The sequence below is a fragment of the Schistocerca cancellata genome, chromosome 1 (assembly GCF_023864275.1).
Source record: "Schistocerca cancellata isolate TAMUIC-IGC-003103 chromosome 1, iqSchCanc2.1, whole genome shotgun sequence".
Taxonomy (NCBI): Eukaryota; Metazoa; Arthropoda; class Insecta; order Orthoptera; family Acrididae; genus Schistocerca; species Schistocerca cancellata.
This window is the reverse complement of record NC_064626.1, coordinates 1,225,622,593-1,225,628,195: the sequence shown is the minus strand read 5'-3', so window position 1 is coordinate 1,225,628,195 and position 5,603 is coordinate 1,225,622,593.

The window sequence follows — 5,603 nt, the reverse complement described above, 5'->3', positions numbered from 1 at the left end:
GACCGGTTTAGAGAGGAATTAAAATGCAGACTGACAATAGTAAGAACAATCATTATAAAGAAGAAAAAATTTTCTAACATCGAAAATAATTTAGCATAAGGAAGTCTCTTATGTAGGTATTTGTTGAACTTTTGCTCTGTACAGAGATGAAACATGGACGATGTGCACTTCAGACTACAAGAGAATAAAATCATTTGACGTGCGGTGCTTTATAATAATGTTGAAAATGAAATGGGCCCAACCATAAAATAACGGAGAGGTAATGAACAGAATTAGGGATGAACGAAATTTATGGTACAACTTGACTAAAAGGAGCGATCTGCTGAGAAGACGTTTCCTGGTGCCTCAATTACTAGTCAGTTGTGTAACGGAAATATTGGCAGTGGGGAGGGTTGCACGATGCAGAAATTGTGTCCAAGGTTTGAATATAGTAAGCATGTAGAAATGGCTGTGGGATGAAATAGGTTGGGGAGCTGCATCAAGCCGATATTCGCAATGAAGACTACAACAAAAACGCATAACACTAGGGTGTACACTTTATATTTCTTTCACCCAGTCACATAAAACTTTTATAAAATTAACCGGTATCGATAACCGTTGGCCATCTTGATAACAACGGAAGGAGTATGTGGGTAGTGCCAAAGTAGTGCTTTGGCAACGAAAAATTAAGTATGGAGAGAAGATTTCAATCACTGCTCCCGACAAAATGTAATTTTTAACAAGAATGTATTAGTTAAATAATCGGTATTACCCAGTTATATACTTATTCCATTCTTATGGTAGACGGAAAGAGAAATTAAATCTATCTATTGTGAAAACAAATTTAAAATATTTGAACACAATATGCGACGTATAAAGAAACATGTTTTGGACGTCTATAAACTAAAATCATTGAATTGTTGATGTTATTCAGAAGTAGTTAACTTAATTATCGGTTGTCGACCAGCAACGCCCTCATCAGGCTGTGAATGGGTGTTGCCGTCTAAAAGGATACGGTACACGTGAGCGACACGGAAAAGGCATATCACAGGGAAATAGAGGTGAAAAACATAGTAAATTTCATCTTAGGAAGTGCAGTATCAACGTAATTGAACATATGAGAAATAAACCGTAATTAAATTTAAATCGTACATATCAGAAAGCACATTCTAGCCAATCCTTAGTGACTGCAAATCGCTGCTGAACTTTGCAATCGTTTGTCTCACTAACAAAGCTCTTATCGTCTTGCGTCTTCACAGTGGACACGAAAGTCTTACAGCGCTATTTACTTGCTGACCTGAGAGGGTTGGAACCTGTACCACATTCTGTACTAACCTCTTATGTCCACTTACACTAACACTGTATTCACCTCCCTCACAGCTGTTAGTAGATTGTTTCAGATGTTTCAGTCTTAACATTACACCAAGGGTGGCCATAGCCGCGCTGTGGCTCACTGCCCTAGCGCTCAACCTGTTGGCATATTTCCCCCACCGCCACGCCACGCTATCTGAGCTTTAGGAGGGGAAGACGGACAAACCGTGAATGCGCCGTATTTACAGGGTGTTTCAAAAATGACCGGTATATTTGAAACGGCAATAAAAACTAAACGAGCAGCGATAGAAATACACCCTTTGTTGCAATATGCTTGGGACAACAGTACATTTTCAGGCGGACAAACTTTCGAAATTACAGTAGTTACAATTTTCAACAACAGATGGCGCTGCAAGTGATGTGAAAGATATAGAAGACAACGCAGTCTGTGGGTGCGCCATTCTGTACGTCGTCTTTCTGCTGTAAGCGTGTGCTGTTCACAACGTGCAAGTGTGCTGTGGACAACATGGTTTATTCCTTAGAACAGAGGATTTTTCTGGTGTTGGAATTCCACCGCCTAGAACACAGTGTTGTTGCAACAAGACGAAGTTTTCAACGGAGGTTTAATGTAACCAAAGGACCGAAAAGCGATACAATAAAGGATCTGTTTGAAAAATTTCAACGGATTGGGAACGTGACGGATGAACGTGCTGGAAAGGTAGGGCGACCGCGTACGGCAACCACAGAGGGCAACGCGCAGCTAGTGCAGCAGGTGATCCGACAGCGGCCTCGGGTTTCCGTTCGCCGTGTTGCAGCTGCGGTCCAAATGACGCCAACGTCCACGTATCGTCTCATGCACCAGAGTTTACACCTCTATCCATACAAAATTCAAACGCGGCAACCCCTCAGCGCCGCTACCATTGCTGCACGAGAGACATTCGCTAACGATATAGTGCACAGGATTGATGACGGCGATATGCATGTGGGCAGCATTTGGTTTACTGACGAAGCTTATTTTTACCTGGACGGCTTCGTCAATAAACAGAACTGGCGCATATGGGGAACCGAAAAGCCCCATGTTGCAGTCCCATCGGCCCTGCATCCTCAAAAAGTACTGGTCTGGGCCGCCATTTCTTCCAAAAGAATCATTGGCCCATTTTTCAGATCCGAAACGATTACTGCATGACGCTATCTGGACATTCTTCGTGAATTTGTGGCGGTACAAACTGCCTTAGACGACACTGCGAACACCTCGTGGTTTATGCAAGATGGTGCCCGGCTACATCGCACGGCCGACGTCTTTAATTTTCTGAATGAATATTTCGATGGTCGTGTGATTGCTTTGGGCTATCCGAAACATACAGGAGGCGGCGTGGATTGGCCTCCCTATTCGCCAGACATGAACCCCTGTGACTTCTTTCTGTGGGGACACTTGAAAGACCAGGTGTACCGCCAGAATCCAGAAACAATTGAACAGCTGAAGCAGTACATCTCATCTGCATGTGAAGCCTTTCCGCCAGACACGTTGTCAAAGGTTTCGGGTAATTTCATTCAGAGACTACGCCATATTATTGCTACGCATGGTGGATATGTGGAAAATATCGTACTATAGAGTTTCCCAGACCGCAGCGCCATCTGTTGTTGAAAATTGTAACTACTGTAATTTCGAAAGTTTGTCTGCCTGAAAATGTACTGTTGTCCCAAGCATATTGCTACAAACGGTGTATTTCTATCGCTGCTCGTTTAGTTTTTATTGCCGTTTCAAATATACCGGTCATTTTTGAAACACCCTGTAGATGGCAATCTAGTCGCATTGCGTATGACTTGGTTTCATATTTAATAGGTCTCAGCGCCACAGATCACTGTATAATTTTACGGTACTATTTAACTGTTTTTGGAACACTGAAGACATGGTACAATTTTTATCTGGTACGAACTATGGGCATACATATAAACACAGACAATTTAAAAGATTTTCGCACTCACAGTGTCACGTAATTGTGACTGCTTTAACTTAATATTAGGAAAACAGATGTATCACACATATACATCGATGGAAAGACTGTAGTATTTTGGCAACCTCATTATGAAAACGTGGGAACTATAGCTGTGGAAAACAATGTAGACGTTATGGACAGTGTTAACGTGAAAAGATTTGTCCTTAAAATGGCGGTTACACAGTAGATCAGTGTGTATCATCTGCACATGCAAAGGAGTGCTACCGAGCGAGATAGTACAGTGGTCAGCACATTTGACTCGCATTTGGGAGGATGACGGTTCAAACCCGCATCCTGATTTAGGCTTTCTGTGATTTCCCTAAAACGCTTCAGGCAAATGTTGGGATGGTTCCTTTGAAAGGGCCAGGCTGATTTTCCTCCCACATCCTTCCATGGGACCCATGGGACCGATGACTTGGCTGTTTGGAACCGTCCCCCAAACCAACCCAACCTAACCGGTAAAACGGAAATTTCATTTAGTATTGCGGTGTGCCATTGTTCGGTCGACGCGACCATCTTCGGTTCGCTTGGATCGTGCTGTCAGCGCTGTTTATTCTTCGCTATTTGTTCGTGATATGCACGATGTTCACAGGTTCCTTCGTAGGTCCAGCGACTGTTTGTAGAAGCAAGACGCAGCCTATCGCTCTGTCTTAATAAGCCTTTAATAATAAATAGGAGTGACAGAAGATAGGGAAGGGAATTCTTACTATTACGCGATCTCATAATCGACGGGTACCGCAAATTTGCTATAAAAAGAAAATTGCAACATCATGCGGAAGGAATATAAAGATTTAGTTGAGGATGAAAGAACAAAGAATTTTAACGATCGACAAATGGGATTCAGTGTTCTGTACATCAGGAAGCACTTCGAGCTAAATTTGCAGGCCTGGGAGCATGTGAAGGAACTGGTGGTACTAACAGAAAAATTTATTAACTCGCACGCGTTATTTCACTGCCAATTGCTACAATATTCGATGGAACTGAGCAAGTAGTACGGAGACTTTGTATATTAGTGCAAAGTATGTTTGTAATGTCAAGCGTCATGTCTGGAACGACTTTTAATTAAAAATCTGCTGTTGACGAATTTATGAAAGAAAACGGAATGCAGGGACTAAAATTCGAACATTCTCAATGAATTGCAGACCTCACTTTTTAAGTGGAGCTGACAGCGTACTGCTAACAGTAAGACACTGCAAGATGATAAATAACTTAGTTCTAATTTGTTGAAATTGAATATCGCGTAGTGACAGGCACAAATTCTGAAAAAAAATTCGCAGTCCACCTATCTAAGTTCCCTGGCTAAAAAAAGAAAGAAAAAAAAACCTCGAGGTTGAAGAATTGGTTGTGATCTTCAAAGAATTAAACCGATAGTTACCTAAACGTTTTGAAGAAATTACCAGTCTCGAATTTGTTTTTTAGCTGTTTTCGAGACAGTTTGTCGTTTCTGTTGAAAGCACCCCTGCTAATCCCATCGGATTAGGTAGGAATGGGGGAGGGCACTCGTAGAGTGCATTTTTCCAAAACACTCTGCCCAACCCCAGGCCTTATGCCCTTGTGTACGACAAGCTACAATTCTCGTTCACGTTTCGTTTTCCTGGAGAGGACACTAACCAATGCTTAGTAGGCTCAGAATGTTGTTAGACCCATCCTTTGGCGTTGTTGCAACAGGAAAATGTTCGAATAGGATAACGCTCGGCCGCACACTGCTCGTCGAACTCAACATGCTTTGAAAGACGTGCAATGACTTGCCTGGCTAGCACGATCTTCGGACTTGTCTCCAATCGAGAACCTGTGGGATGTGATGATAAGAGAAGTGACTCGTGTGGTTCGTCAACCAACAACTATTAAAGAACTATGTAAATAGTTCGAGCAGTCTTGGCGTAACGTATCCTAGGACAGTATTCGCTACCTTTGCGATCGACTGGATACCATAGTCAGCGCCTGCGTTGCCACCCGTGGAGTCTACAACACGAACTATTATGGGCGTTTCAGCACGGTTCGATACCTGATACTTCAATATCGCTTGTGCTTTTGATGTATAAATGTAATCATGTCACCTATTCTGTATGGACTGTTGCACAAATAAAGCGTGAGGGAGTTGGAAAGCTCTAAAAGGGTGTACTATTTCCTTTCACTTGGGGTTAATTTGTGCCACTAGTAATGACTAGATACCCAAATCAACGGCTTCCGTGGATATACTTACCCTGTAATGGGCTGACGTCCAGAGTTGCACGTCCACCGTGTCATATGTTGATTAAGGTATTTTTGACTTTATAGGAAACAAGCAGTTCGAATAATGTTTATTTATTAATGTTC